Source organism: Equus caballus, chromosome 23 (genome assembly GCF_041296265.1).
Source record: "Equus caballus isolate H_3958 breed thoroughbred chromosome 23, TB-T2T, whole genome shotgun sequence".
NCBI lineage: Eukaryota > Metazoa > Chordata > Mammalia > Perissodactyla > Equidae > Equus > Equus caballus.
In genome coordinates this window covers 20,415,660-20,430,981 of record NC_091706.1, presented here as the reverse complement: position 1 = coordinate 20,430,981, position 15,322 = coordinate 20,415,660, and the positions used below count along the sequence as shown (strand labels likewise).

Genomic DNA, 15,322 nt, shown 5'->3' with positions numbered 1-15,322 from the left:
TAATAGCAACCCCATTGAGGGGTATTTTGTATGGGCCAGAATGACCTGGGCTTGTATTTGTGCTGGATGAATGGAATTCACATCCCAGTTTTTTGGAATGTCCTCCCTGCTTCTTCCGTTGCATCATTCTGTTTTTCTCCTTTCCAGTGTGACCGGAATAAATGCTGTTCCCCCTTCTCTGCTTGCCTCTGTGTCTTTCAGACTCAGGATGTCTTCAGAGAGGACCTTTCCTCCCAAGGACCCTGTTTAAAATTGGACTCCCTCAGTGATGTGAGAAGAAGAGTCAGAGATGCTGAAAGACATCTGACCTGTGAGATTCCTTTCAAGGAATAGTGATTCACGTAGATCCCTGAGGACCCGACACAGTGGGGACAAGAGGAAAGGGGCCTGGCCTCAGGGAGGAGGTGAGCAGAAAGGGAAGTCCTGGAGATTTCTCAGTTGTGTGTGAGTGGGATGCAGTGAGGGTATCAGGTGCATGTCCGACCACTCGTCCCTCACCTCACTTTTGCAGGAGGGCTTAGAAAGGTTCTCCAGTTGATCAATTGATCAACCAATGAGCATTTATGGAAACACACAATTTTAACCCTCCATCACACACTCTGTTGGAGTCTTCTCTCTAAAGTGACACTCCTGATTGTGTTGCTCCTTGTCACTTTTTCATAGCACTTATGGCTGTTTATTAACTCCTTTCTTCGGGTGCCTGCTTGCTTGTCTTCCCAGGTAGATGGGGGCAGGGATGCTGCTGCCTCCCAGGGTCTAGAACATCCCCAGCGCCTGGGACACCACAGGTGCTCAACACAAACATTGGTTAGCTGAAAGAATCCATACGTGAACACACTTTACCAAATAGTCATGGCAGTGGTGACAGGGACTGCCACAGTCTGTTGAGTACTTGCTACAGTGCCAGCCCCCCTGCTAAGCTCCTTTCCTTTCATTTCATCCTAGAAGCAGCCCTATGAAGTGGGAATCCATGTCTCTGTGTTACAGGTGCGGAAAATGGGCCACAGAAATGTATCCTGTCCCAAGTCCCAGAGCCAGTGAGTGGGGGGCTGAGATTTGAACCCTGCTCTGACCAAGACTAAGAAGTTTAACAAAGTAAAGTGTAATCCCTAGAGATATCAGGCTAAGCGGTACCTTCAGAAAGGGGGCCGGCCAAAGAGCAGGTTTCTGCCTTCCAGGTGAGGTCCAGCGATGGTAGGAGACCAGGCACCTGCTCTTCAGGAACTGAGATGGAGACACATGCACACACACACAGACAGACACAGAGCCTGTCAACAGAGTGCTGGGGAGTGGGTTCATCCCTGATGCAGGTTCGTGGGAGATATTTTGAGCAGTTGTGAATCATTTAGGTGCTGTGGTAGAAACACTTCCTGGCATTGAATCCCAACTGAAAATTGTGCATGAAGTTAAAGTCAAGCGGTTCAGCAGTTACTCACTTATTTTCCTGTTAATGAATGGGGGAGGGAAAACCACCCTTCAGCCGTCAGCCATGTGTCTCACCTTTTTGTTTTTCTTTCCTCTCACTCTGGATGGCCCCTGCGTGTTGTGAGTCTTTTTATTTTTGTTATGTCATATGTTGCAAAATACACGAGAGCCATTTTCCCCTTCTGGGTGCGCAGAGAGCGCTCAGTCTGATGCATTTTCCTACCTGGAGAGCTCCAGCAGAGAGAAGAGGCCTAATGAGCGCCCCATCCTGGCAAACTCCATCCTCTCTGGGCGCTCCGAGCCTCACTGCTTTCCCGCCTCCTCGGCTTTATGCTGTTTGGGGACCAACTGAGGCGGATTATGGTGAATTTATACAGCATGTTGTATTTTGTAAAAGGTCTCACATTCAGTTTATGGTCGTTTCCTAAGTCACTCACTAAGCAGGGAAGGAGGAGAACTGGGAAGATGCAGGCCCCACAGCCGGGCTCAGGCTGGTGAGGTAACCGGGCCAGGGCAGAACTTTCAAGAGGGCCCAGGTGCATCTTGTGAATGAGGGTCAGGCCTGTTCCGAGTCTCTGAGCGGCATCCTCTCACATCTGTTTAACAGCTTTATTGGGATATAATGCACATCTCACACAAGTCACCCATTTAAAGTGTGTGATTCAGTGGTTTTCAGTAAATTCACAGAGTTGTGCAACCGCCACCACAGTCAATTGTAGAATGCTTCATCCCCTCCAAAGGAGACATCAGACCCCTTGGTTGTCACTCCCCCAACCCCTGCATTTCTCCCGGCCCTAGGCAGCCACTAATCTGCTTTCTGTCTCCATAGATTTGCCTGTTCTGGACAGATCATATGATGGAATCATACAACGTGAGGTCTTTGCGACTGGAGTCTTTCAGTTAGCATAAGGTTTCCCAGGTTCCTCTACGTTGTTGTTTCAGGATTTCATTTCTTTTTATTACCAAATAATTTTCCATTGTATGGATGTACCACAATGTGTCGGTCCGTTCATTGGTTGATGGACATTTGAGTTGTTTCCACTTTTTGGCTCTTATGAATGCTGCTGCTGTGAACGCGTGTGTGCACATTTTTGTGTGGATGTATGTTTTCATTTACCCAGGAGTGGCTAGAACTGCTGGTTTATGTGGTAACTGTATGTTTAAATTTTGAAGAACTGGCCGACTGTTTTCCATGGTGGCTGCACTATTTTACATTCCCACCGACAGTGTGTGAGGGCTGTGATTTCTCCATGTCCTCACCTGGAACACTTGCTATTATCTCACTTATTGATTGTAGCCATCCTAGTGGGGTGACGTGGTGAAGCGAATTTGCACTGTGGCTTGGGTTTGCATTTCCCTGATGGCTTCAACCTGCATCTTGACAGGAAACTTTTCCTTAGGTGGCTGGATGTTCTGTTGGGGTTAACATTTGAACAGGTGAGGAGAGTGGGGCTGTCTCTGGAGCCCAACTCTCCTCAGGCAGCCTCATGGCCATGGGCGTCCGCCACCCTGAGCGTTTTCCATCTGTAGGGCTGGAGGTGGTGGACCGTGACCGAACCACTGCCCAGGCCCTCACTCTCTTAGCCACTGTCAGAGCTGGCCTTCAGCTGTACTGGCCATTTTTAATTATCACATGATCCACTAGAAAAATGAAGATTCAAAGCAATTTGCTTTGAAAAGTCAGTTACAGAGTTGTCCTGTCATGCCTACAACATTAGTTATGAAAGTTTCTAAGGTCACAAGCGTTTTTGTGAAGACACTGTACATCAAGCCCACAGCACAGAAGAATGTGTGTGTTTTCCAGCTTTCCTGTGTCCTCAAGAATGAAGAGATAAGCATAGCCAAACCCTTGGAAAGGTAGTTTTAATTAAATTCTTTATTTAGAGATAGTTGTAAATTCACAGGTAGCTGTAAAAAGTAATACTGAGAGATCCCATCCTTGGATCTGTTTCACTGTGAGAGAAAGTGAAGATTTACTGAGGAATTGGAAAATAACTCTGGAAGTGAGCCAAGAATTCAAACTCTGCTGCCGTCAGCTCCTGCTTTTCCCAGGATGAGGGCCATAGGACCCCACGATCATATGAGCTGCTCCCAAGGATGGTTCTTTCTTCAGAGGGGCTCTTCAGCTTTGCAATTTATTTTGGCTTAAAGTAGACAAACCTAATATCACACCCCTCTCTTTCTTAAGCTCATCCCCGCTCTTCAGGGTCAGATGCTAATATTGAATACTTTCTACCATGGCTGCTGCTACCCCTAATCCACTGAAATTTTAAAAGAAATTATGCCTGCCAAAGATCTCATTTTAACTTAGACCTACCCACACTAGGAAAAAAAATCCTCTAAATGAGGCAAAGAATGTAAATGAGCTAAAGATGATAAAGTTGGTCAGCGTAGCACCTGGCACATCAGCTGAGTCCAGTGCTCTCACTGCTCCCACACGTTTATAGAATTATCACTCTGTGTGAGGCCCTGCTTGAGGTGCCAGGGTCACAGTCAGAGAACAAAACACACAGAAAGCCCTGCCCTCATGGAGCTTACATTCTCCTGAGGGGAGACCGAAACATTTAAAACAGCAGCAACAACAGTAATATCTGGAGTCTGCCAGTTGTTGGTAAACGCTTTGGGTGAAATGTAGAGGGGAGGGGCAAAGTGGGAGGGAAGGGGAGTGGGGATGGATTCCAGTTTCTCTTGAAATTTTTACTAGCGTGCACTTGCAGTACGTTACATCCCCAGGACTTATTCATCTTGTAACTGGAAGTTTGTACCTTGTGATGGCCTTCATCCATTTCACTTACCACACAGCCTCTGCCTCTGGCAACCATCCATCGGTTCTCTGTCTCTATGCATTCTTTTATTTTTAGATTCCACACATCAATGAGATCATATGAGGTTTGTCCTTCTCTGACTTATTTCACTTAGCATATTGCCCTCAAGGTCTATCCAGGTTGTTGCAAATGGCAGGATTTCCTTCTTTTTGGTGGTTGAATAATATTCTTCTTCTTCCATCCATGGAAATTTAGGCTGTTTCTATGTCTTGGCTATTGTGAATTATGCTGCAGTGAACATGGGATGCAGATATCTTCTCAATGTACTGACTTTTTCCTTCGGTAAATACCCAGAAGTGGAATTCCTGGATCATATGGTCGTTTTCTCTTTAATTTTTTGAAGAACCACCATACTGTTTTCCATACTGATTGCCCCAACTTACACTCCCACCAGCAATGCACAAGGGTCCCCTTTTCTCCACATCCAGTGGATTCCAGTTTTAAACGAGGTCAGGGAAGCCCTCCCTGGGAAGGTGGCCTCAGAGCAGGGGTTGGCGAACTTTTTCTGCAAAGGACCAGAGAGTACACACTTTATCCTTTGCTGGCCAACTACTCCACAACGTCCTAGTGCAAACGCAGCCCTAGACATTACATACGGGAATGAGCATGGCTGTGTCTCATGAAACTTCATTTACAGAAATGGGCAGTAGACCAAGTTTGGCCCAGCCTGCAGCTTGTCAATCCCTTGCATTAGAATAAAATGTGAAGGAGGTGAGAAATCAGGCCCTGCAGATATCTGTGGCGAGAGCATTCCAAGCAGAAGGATCAGCCAGTGCAAGGCCCTGGGTGGTGTGAGAGAGAACAGTAAGAGTTGAGTGAACAAGCGGAAGGGCAACAGGAGATGAAGTGAGAGAGATGGTCGGGCCAGTCCTACAGGGGTTTGCAGGCCGATGTAAACTCAGTACATGTTTATTAAGAAGATTCAAAAGAGTAATCAGTGAACTGCTTTTCTAACAGTGAAATTATGACATGCATATGGAAAAGAATGGAAAATTATAAGTGACACGACACACTTTTATAAAGCGAACACTCTTGGGTGATGGTGCCCAGATCCAGAAACACGCCATGACTGGCACCCCGGAAGCCCTAATCATGCCTCCTCTCGGGTGCGACTGCTGGAGGGTGACCACCATCCTGGCTTTCAACACCGTAGGTTAGAGGTGCCCGTTGGTGAACTTCATAGAATTTCTCATAAAGGCATCATGCGGTCGGCACCCGGTTGTCTTCTTGCGTCTGGCTCCCTGAGCACACTGTCGTGTTTTTGAGATGCATCCTTGTTGCTGCTTGTAGTTGTAATTCTTTAATTCTCACTGATGTATGGGAGTCAATTCTATGAATATGACATTATTTAGTTATTTTTTCTAGTGTTGATGGACATTTAGGTTGTTGCCAGTTTGGGCCATTACAAACTGGTTTAACTTTAACTTTTTTTAATAAATAGTAAACTCTTAAGTACACAGAGCCAGCTAAATATTTAGGGGCTTTTGGAGTTTTTGGAAAGCTTTTCTGTGAGAACAGGACAGGCCGGGACCATTCGCAGACCCGTCCAGGGATGAGGTGGTCGTCCTGCTGCTGCAGCTGAAAAGGTCAGAGCCGTCCGCGCTGCAGCTGCCCGGGCCTGGCAGGCAGTGGACGTTCATCACGAGTTGGTGCGGTTGCTCAAGTTGTCCTTGGCACACTCCACCTTCCCCTTTGCCGTTCCTCCAGTAGGTGTTTGTCTGTTCCACAATGAGACTTCTATGTGATGGGGTTTCCAGGGCTCTCACGAGCTCTTCCACAGCCATGATCTGTGTGAACTTGAAGAACCTGCCTTCTCCAGACCCGTAAGCCCACGGTGCAGGAAATTTTCTTCCCACGTCCTGGGAAGGAACTTAAAAGTTTAGGCAACTCAAGGGGAATGTGCCTAGAGAAGAGGAGACTGTTTGCAAATATTCTTCATGAAGTGCTCAAGCAGCACCATGACAGATCACTTTTTGATGATTTTGAAGCTGACCTTTTTGAGAATGTGGTTCTTGTGATGAGAATGCAGACCAGGTGCAGCTGTAGAGTCATGAGGTGGAAACCTGATCACTTTATTAGGATGACCTTGGTGGCTCTCCCATTTCTCCCAGCCCCACCTGTCCTCTTGCCCCTCTGCTCAGCCTGCACAACTCCCCTCCCATCTGTAAGTCATCCTCTTAGTAAACCCTGTGGCCCCAGCTGCCCATCAGATGGCCTTGGCACCTGGCTAATCATGGAACACTCCCGAGTCACCAGCGGGTTTCCATGGCCTCCGTATCCTTGAGCACTCTCTGATCCGACTGGAGGGCGAAATTCCCCCTTGTGGACTCATTCTAAATTGAGGAGCCCAAAGAAGACAAACAAGCTGGTAATCTGAGGAAATAATTAGGCTGGAAAAGGCAAGAGAGACCTTGCAAGTTAGCAGTTCTGAACATTCTCACGTGTTTATATATGTATGACACATTTTACACTAGTTCCCAGTAGCATGGGTATTTCTAGACTATTCCATTGTACTATGAGGATCATTGTAAAATATCTGTTTCATGGTGCATTATTATAGGAGGGGTGCTCTCCTCTGACATGAAAGAAATTCTCATGAGAGGAATAGACACCTGGCACAAAGTAGATGCGTGGAATTGTTTACTGAAAGAATGAATAGGGAAAGTATGTCTTTGAACTTCATGCAGCAACTCTGACATCCCCTATATTGGTGTCTTCTCAACCCAACATTGCTTGCTGTTTGACTCTAGCTGACCCAGTCTGACCACCCAATATCTTCTAGAAGACTTCCTGTCATTCATTCATTCATCTGATATTCGCTGTACCAGGTACCCAAAGGGGATCTTGGGAAACAGCGGTGGACCAGACGAGATAACCTCGTGAGGCTTCTGTTCTGTGGGGAGAGGCTGACAGGAAGCAAATACTCATGCAAATCAAAGTCGTGACAGGTGCTAATGAGGTCTGTGTAGAAGATAAAGCTGGGTAAGTAGGTTAGGGTGCAGCAGAGCAGGGAAGAGGGGTGTTCTCCATAGGTGGTCTGGGAAGGTCTCTCTCCTGAGGTGATATCTGAGCAGAGGCTGAAGGAAGTGAGGGAGAGAGCTGAGTGGATATCTGGGAGAAGAGTGTTCTGGAAAGGAGAAGAGGCTCAGAGGTCTTAGAGCAGAAGGGAGCATGGTGTGTTTGAGGAACATGAGGGAGTGGAGTGAGTGAAGGGATAGAGCTGGGAGAGAAGCCCAGAGAGGGAGTGGGGGCCCAACATGAGGGTGTTACAGGTCACTGGGAGAACTTGGGGGCCACTGGAAGGCTCTGGTAGAGGCTGGCCTGCTCAGACTGTGTGTTTTAGGAGGATCCCTCAGTTGCTGTGTTAGGAGTAAGCCCAGGGCGACAGGAGCAATGACAGGGAGACCCCTTAGGAGGCTAGTGCACTACTCCAGAGGAGATGTGTCCTGTGTGGTGAGAAGGTTCAGTACGCCCAAGGCTGCCAGAATGTGCAGTGGTCCAGAACAGATGGCTCTACTTTTGTGTGAATTTCAAGCTCAGGAGATAAACATGGTCTTGGCCTTGGAGGGGGAGCTGGCAAGGGCTTCCCTAGTCCCCAGCCCCCACCTTCTTCTTCTATGAGGGCTGTCACCACAGAACACAAACCCCAGCAGAGCACTGTACATCTGGGTGTCAGGAACACTCATTGCACACCTGAAATTACAGTAGGACCCCAAGTGTTTCCTCATAATTCACCTTCCACACCCACTGTCACCAGCTGCAGGGCAGCCCTCTCATCTGAGGAGCAGGAGAGTCTCACCCAGCATTGATCACCCAGGGCCCCTACTGGGGCTTCCCCCTGTGCCTTCCCCCTGGCCTTCTTGTGGGAATGAGTTAGGCCTTTCTTCCTTTTTTTAATCAAGATATAATTGATATATAACCTTGGGTAAGATTTAGATGTAAAATGTTGATTTGATCTATTTATATACTGCAATATGATTACCACTATAGTGTTAGATCATACCTCTATTGTGTCACATAATTATTTCTTTTTTGTGGTAAGAACATTTAAGATCTACTTTCTTAGCAATTTTAAGTACATAATACAATATTGTTGACCACAATCACTCTGCTGTGCATTCAATCTTCAGAACTTATTTATCTTTTAGTGGTGAGTCTTTACCCCTTAGGAATATCTCACTAATGCCCCACCCCCACCCCAGCCCCTGGTAACCACCTTTCTACTCTTTGTTTTTATGAGTTCAGAATTTTTAGAGTCCACATACAGGTGAAGTCATAAACTATTTGTCTTTCTCTGTCTGGCTTATTTCACTTAGCATAATGCCCTCAAGGTCCATCCATGTTGTCACAAATGACAGGATTTCCTTCTTTCTAATAGCTGAAAATTATTCCATTGTATAAATAGACCATATCTTCTTTATCCATTCATCTGTTGATGGACACTTAGGTTGTTTCCATATACTGACTGTTGTGAACATGGGAGCGCATATATCTCTTCCATATCTTGGGAAATATACCCAGAGGTGGGATTGCTGGATCATATGATAGTTCCACTTTTAATTTTTGAGGAACCTCCATAACATTTTCTGTAGTGGCCGCAGCAGTTAACATTTCCACCGACAGTGCACAAGGATCCCCTTTTCTGCACATCCTCGCAACACTTATTTTTTCATCTTCTTGATGATAGCCATTCTTACGGGTGTGAGGTGGAGGTGGGCCTTTTCTCACCATGATTTCACCTAAGTCAACCAGGGTGCACTTTCCTCAGACTCCTCAGGGACTGGACTCCCCTGGTTCACTTAGCTAGTGGAGGTGTGGCTCATGAGTGTCGGTCATTCCAGCTCTTAGGTCTGGTTTAAAATGCTTTATCTTCATCATTTGGATTCTGGATTGGTTATCTGCTGGTGTGTAACAAATGACCACAGTGAGTGCCTTAAAACAATGTGGGCTCAGCTGGGTTCTGTGCTCAGGGAATCACAAAGCTAAAATCAAGGCATCGGCTGGGCTGGGCTGTTATCTAGAGGCTCAGGGCAAGAGTCTGTGTCCAAGGTCATTCAGGTTGGTGGTAAAATCCAGTTATTTGCAATTGTAGAACCGAAGTCCCCCTTTTCTTGGCTGTTGACCAGGAGCTACTCTCAGCTTCCAGAGGTCACCCACATTCTTTGTCATGTGGCCTCTCCATCTTCAAGCCAGCAATGGTGCATCGAATTCTTCTCATGCTTTAACTCTCTGTGACTTCTCTTCTGCCACCAGCTGGAGAAAGGTCTTGGCTTCTAGGGCTCACGTGATTATGTTTGGCCAAACTGTATAATCCAAGATCACTTCCCTGTGTGAAGGTCAGCTGTGCCATGTAGCACAGCAGAAGCATGAGACTGTTCTCTCATCATGGTGATAGGTTCCAAGGATTAGGGCAGGACATTATTGGGGGCCACCTTAGAAATTCTGCCTACCAAGAGAGTCTTTGCTTCGAATATCAGTAGTATTTGCAGACCTGCCTTTGCCCTCATGGCTGGTGTGCCTTGGCAATTACTACAGTGCTTTTTTTATTTAAAAGATTTCCCTCTTTTTTTAGAGAGGCAGTTGGCATTTTGAAGCCACTTGGTGCCCAAAACACAGCATAGTGATCAGAAATCAATGCTTAGTGTTTCTGACTCTGAATAGCAGAAAACCAAGGAAATTATGGCCTATTATATCACTATATGACCATTGAAGCTTCTGTTTAAAGGTAAAATTATGAGAGCTGAGATGGTCAAGGTACATTTTGTGTTTGAAGTCTCCTGAATCATAAAATTGGAAGGAATCTCTAATGTCCCTGAACATCTGCTTTTACCCATCACAGCCAACTTCCACGTAACATACTGGATGAGTCTTTCCACCTCTGCTTGTACCTCTTGTGACTGGAGCTCATTACCTTACAATGTGCTCTATTCCATTCTTGGACAAGTCTATCTATTAAAAAATTCTTCCTTTTATTGGCCCATATTGGCACCTTTCTGACTTTAACACAGAGTAGCCATTCATGGCCTATAGCCACACCAAATCCCTCTTTTTTCTTATAAAATATGGTTGTTCAGATGTTTGGAGGCAAATATCAAGACTCAGAGTATCTCTTCTCCAATTAGACTTGAGTTTTGCCAGACTACCTGGAATGTTAACTTCACTTTTGGTGGTGGGTGCCCCTTCAGAATATAGGCTCCATCACTTGCAGGAACCTTCTCTGTTGTACTCCCCACCGTATCCCCAGCTCCGAGCGCAAGGCATCATTCAGAGTAGGTACCATTAGTACTTATGATGGGATGCAGTCGCCTTCAGAACTTAGGTATTTGTGTGTTCCCCCTATTGACATTGCCCAGCCTTGTGAGTCATTCCAATTCTTTACCTAGAAACAGTTAATGTTTCCTGTCTTAAATCCTTTCCAGAACAAGGCCCATAAATAGATAAATAAAAGAAGTTAATGATTCAGGCAATTGAGAGAAGTTACTTCCATAAGTAACAAATTTTGGTTCTTGATTTAAATTGTGCCTCATTTAGAGTTGCACTGAAAGGAGGAGGTAAATTCATTACAGAGCAAAAAGGGTCATACTAAACTTAGAATTGATTTTCCTTTCCTCTCTACTCAACTGCATGGAGTCACTTAACCTGGTGCGTCTCTCAATGAGGACACTTGGCTGCAGAAGTTGTGATTGCCTTGCTGTTTCCTTCACAGCAGGCCCCTTGTTACCCAAAGGTAGCAAATATGGGTTTTCATGATGGGTGTTGGCTGATGGTGGTGTTACAATTTCAAACATTACTGCTTAGTTTAAAATGCTTAATTTTGTATAATGTAATTATTGACACATTTGTGTCATTTTTCTACAGAAGAAGTGTAGGTAATTATATCTGTAAGAAATTTCATGTTATAGCCATTAGCTTGATAGCTCAGCTGTATAACCTGAATGCATTATAACGCTCCCATGAAAGAACATTGCACACTTATAAGAATTTCAGGATGTAGTTCTTTTCTCTGAAAAATTAATGTGGGAGTGATGTCAGCATCATGGGAGAGTGAGTTATTCCCTTTGTCTCTCCCTTCTAAGTTACAACCAACTGGACATCCATTGACCAACAGAGGATTCCCTACAGAACACAACAGGATGACTAAGAGATCTATGCATCTATACATCTGAAGGTGGGTAGATTGGATCCCTGGTAAGAAGTGGAAACAAGAGATCAGCCCCCTACCCCTTTCCTTTCAGCAGTGATTTGGGGCGTGGATCCTCACACTGACATGTGTGTCTGTGAGCAGACTCTGGGAGAGCAGAAACCATGGTGCAGGTTGGTCCTTACCTGTTCCCTAGTGGACCCAGCCCATACGACTGCAAGCAAACCCACCAGGACCAAATACATTAGGCACAGCTTGGTCCCTGCCCATCTCCCAGAAGATCTAATGTGGGTGCCCCCTCCCACTCCCTTAGCAGTGGCCAGGTCTTTCCAACTGTGGGGACAACATTCAAAACTCGGATTTTCCTGGGGTTGTGCACCCAGAACTGATTTTTAAAACCTTGCCGGCTAGCACCAGAGAACAGAGGCTGCGTGAGTGAATGGGAATAATGACCTCTCCTTGTTTATTCTCTGTTCAACCCCAGTGGTAGCAGGTGAACCTGTGACCAGAGGCTTCAGGAACCACAGCAGAAGTGGTAACCCAGCTCCCAATGGCAGCAGCCCTGACACTAGCTCCCACTGCAGCAGGGGCTGCTCACAAATCCCTAGGTCCCTGGGCCCCCAGCAGCAGCAGCAACACCCACGAACCCAGAACCCCAGCAGCAGAGCAACCAGCACCCCCAGACAACCTTGGAGCAGCAGCATAGGTGATACAAGGATCAGAAGCATCTGAGAATGTGGAGAGCCCACGGAAAGACAGTAGAGGACATGAGACTCAGGCAACCCCAGAAGCAGCAGAAATGCTTGCAGCCTGGTGACCCCAGTGGCAACACCTGAGACTGCAGTAACATCATAAGCAGCAATGCACTGGCAACCTCAGGGGGACAAGCGGGACAAGGAGGGCACTGATGATGCCTCTGGCAGAGGCAGTGGAGAGTGAAAAATGCAGGCTCTCAAATACAACCAGAAGCAGCTCAGAACCAAAGTAGCCAAAGCTGTACTCAAATAAGAAAGTTTAGTACTACCACAATGTGCTGATAGAGGATCAATTCATCAAACAACATGAAGAACTATAGTAACATGGCAGAAGAGAAAGAAAATGACAGCTCCTCAGAAGCCAAACTTTAAGTCAGAAAAGATTACAATCAAACTGGCAGAGAATTCAAAATAGCTGTCATGAAGATACTCAATGACCTACAAAAAACTTGGAAAGACAGTTCGGTCAGCTCAGGAGTGAAATTAATGGACACAAGGAATACTTCACCGAAGAGATTGAAACTCCAAAAAAAAACCAAACAGAAATTCTGGAGATGAACACAATTAATGAGATGAAAAATAATGTAGAAAACATTAAAAATAGAGCAGCCCATATGGGAGAGAGAATTAGTGAGTTCAAAGATAGAAATCTAGAAATGGGGGCCAGCCTCATGGCTGAGTGCTTAAGTTTATGTGCTCCACTTCATCAGCCCCAGGGTTTGCCAGTTCAGATCCTGGGTGCAGAGCTAGACACTGCACATCAAGCCATGCTGTGATGGCATCCCACATAGAAGAACTAGAAGGACTTACAACTACGATATACAACTATGTACTGGGGCTTTGGGGAGAAAAAATAAAGAGGAAGATTGGCAGCAGATGTCAGCTCAGGACCAATCTTCCTCTCCAAAAAGCGTACCTTGAAAAAAAAGAAATCTAGAGATGATTGACGTGGGGGAGGTGAGAGAACTAAGATTTTTTAAAAATGTAGAAATTCTACAAGAAATATCCAACTCAATGAGGATAAGTAACATAAGGATAATGTATATACCAGAAAGAGAAGAGAGGAACAAAAGATCAGAGAGCTTATTCAAAGAAATAATAGCTGAGAACTTCACAAACCTGGGGAAGGAATGGATATACAAATACATGAAACTAATACAACTCCTAATTATCTCAATGCAAAAAGCCCTTCTCCAAGGCATGTAATATTAAAACTGTCATAAGTCAATGACAAAGAAAGAATAATAAAGGCAGCAAGAGAGAAGAAAATAACCTACAAAGGAACTCCCATCAGGCTTTCAGTGGCTTTCTCAGCAGAAACCCTATAGGCTAAGAGGAATAGAATGATACTCAAAATACTGAAAGACAGAAACAATCAGCCAAGAATACTCTATCCAGTGAGATTATCCTTCAGCTATGAAAGAGAAATAAAAGCTTTCCCAGACAAACAAAACTAAGTGAATTCATTGTCACCAGACCTGCCTTACAAGAAATATTGAAAGGAACCCTCCTACCTGAAACAAAAAGGCAAAAGTTTACAAAGCTTTGAGTGAGGAGATAAATAGACAGACAGACAATAGGTTAGTAAACACATAATTATACCATAAAGGATAAAGGTGAAGGAAGAATCAAAAATAATTCTAACCACTTCAGTTTGGTGACAAACCCACAACACAAAAAAGAATAATTTGTGACAACAAAAACATAGAAAGGTAAGAGGAAAAGACAGACCCTGCCTAGTCTAATGGAGTAAGAGGCTATCAGAAAATGGAGTATCTCATCTAGGAGATCTTTTATACAAGCCTCATGGTAACCACAAAACAAAAAATTGGAGGAAGCTCACAAACCATAAATACTGAAAAAACCATCACAAAACCCCACCAAACTGAAATGACAGTCAGAAATACAAGAAAGAAGAAAAGATGCAAATATATAACAACCAGAAAACATCAGAGAAAATGGCAGTATTAAGCCCTCATATATCAACAATCACTCTACATGTAAATGGATTGAATTCACAATCAAAAGACACAGGACAGCTGGATGGATTAAAAAACAAGACTCAACAAGATTCTGCTTCCATGAAACACATCTCAGCTTTAAAGACAGACATAGGCTCAGAGAGAAGGAATAGAAGATGATACTCCAAACAAATAACAAGCAAAAGAAAAGTGTGAGTGTAGCCGTACTTATATCAGACAAACAGGCTTCAAAACAAAAAAGAGGGCAAGAGACAAAGATGAGCATTATATAATGATAATAAGGACATTCCTGCAAGAAGACATGATACTTATTAATATATATTCACATAGCACAGGAGCAGCAAATTATATAAAGCTGCCATTAACAGACTTAAAGGGAGAAGTTGACAGCAACACAATAGTAGGAAGGGACTTTAATCCCCCACTTACATCAATGGATAGGTCATCCCGACAGAAATTGAAGGTGGAAACAATGGCCTTAAGTTAAAGACTAGACAGGATGGATTTAGTAGATACATATAGAACGTTCCATCCCAAAATAGCATGATACACATTCTTCTCAAGCGCACATGGAACATTCTTCACGATCATATGTTTGGAAAAAAAGGCAAGCCTCAATAAACTTAATAAGATTGAAATCATGTCAAGCGTCTTTTCCAAGCACAATGGTATGAAACTGGAAATCAACCACAAGAAAAAAGTGGGAATAGTCACAAATATGTGGAGAGCAAACAACATTCTACTGAACAACTATTGAGTCGATGAAGAAATCAAAAGAGGAATCAAAAAATACCTGGAGACAAATGAAAATGAGAACACGACATATCAAACGTTATGGGATGCAGCAAAAGCGCTACCAGGAGGGAAATTTATAGCAGTACAGGCCTACCTCAACAAATAAAATAAATCTCAAATAAACAGTCTTACACTATACAAAAAAGAAGTAGAGACGGAAGAACAAACTAAGCCCAAAGTAAGAAGAATAAAGGAAGTAATAAATATCAGAGCAGAATTTTTTTTAAAAGACGCTAAAAAACAATAGAAAGGATCCATGAAACTAAGAGCTGGTTCTTTGAAAACATAAACCAAACTGACAAACTCTTAGGCAGACTCAATAAGAAAAACAGTGAGAAGACTCAAGTAAATAAAATCAGAAATGAAAGACGAGAAATTACAAGGGACCAAAAAAATACA

General features: G+C 44.3%; 1 long non-coding RNA gene across 1 annotated transcript; it reads left to right on the top strand.

Annotated features, from left to right (window-relative positions):
* Positions 1 to 201: 201 nt before the first annotated feature.
* Positions 202 to 13,078, top strand: LOC138920284 (uncharacterized). The gene is made up of 3 exons (XR_011431161.1): positions 202 to 404; positions 11,327 to 11,418; positions 11,876 to 13,078. It is a non-coding gene; the product is annotated as an uncharacterized lncRNA (long non-coding RNA).
* Positions 13,079 to 15,322: the final 2,244 nt, after the last annotated feature.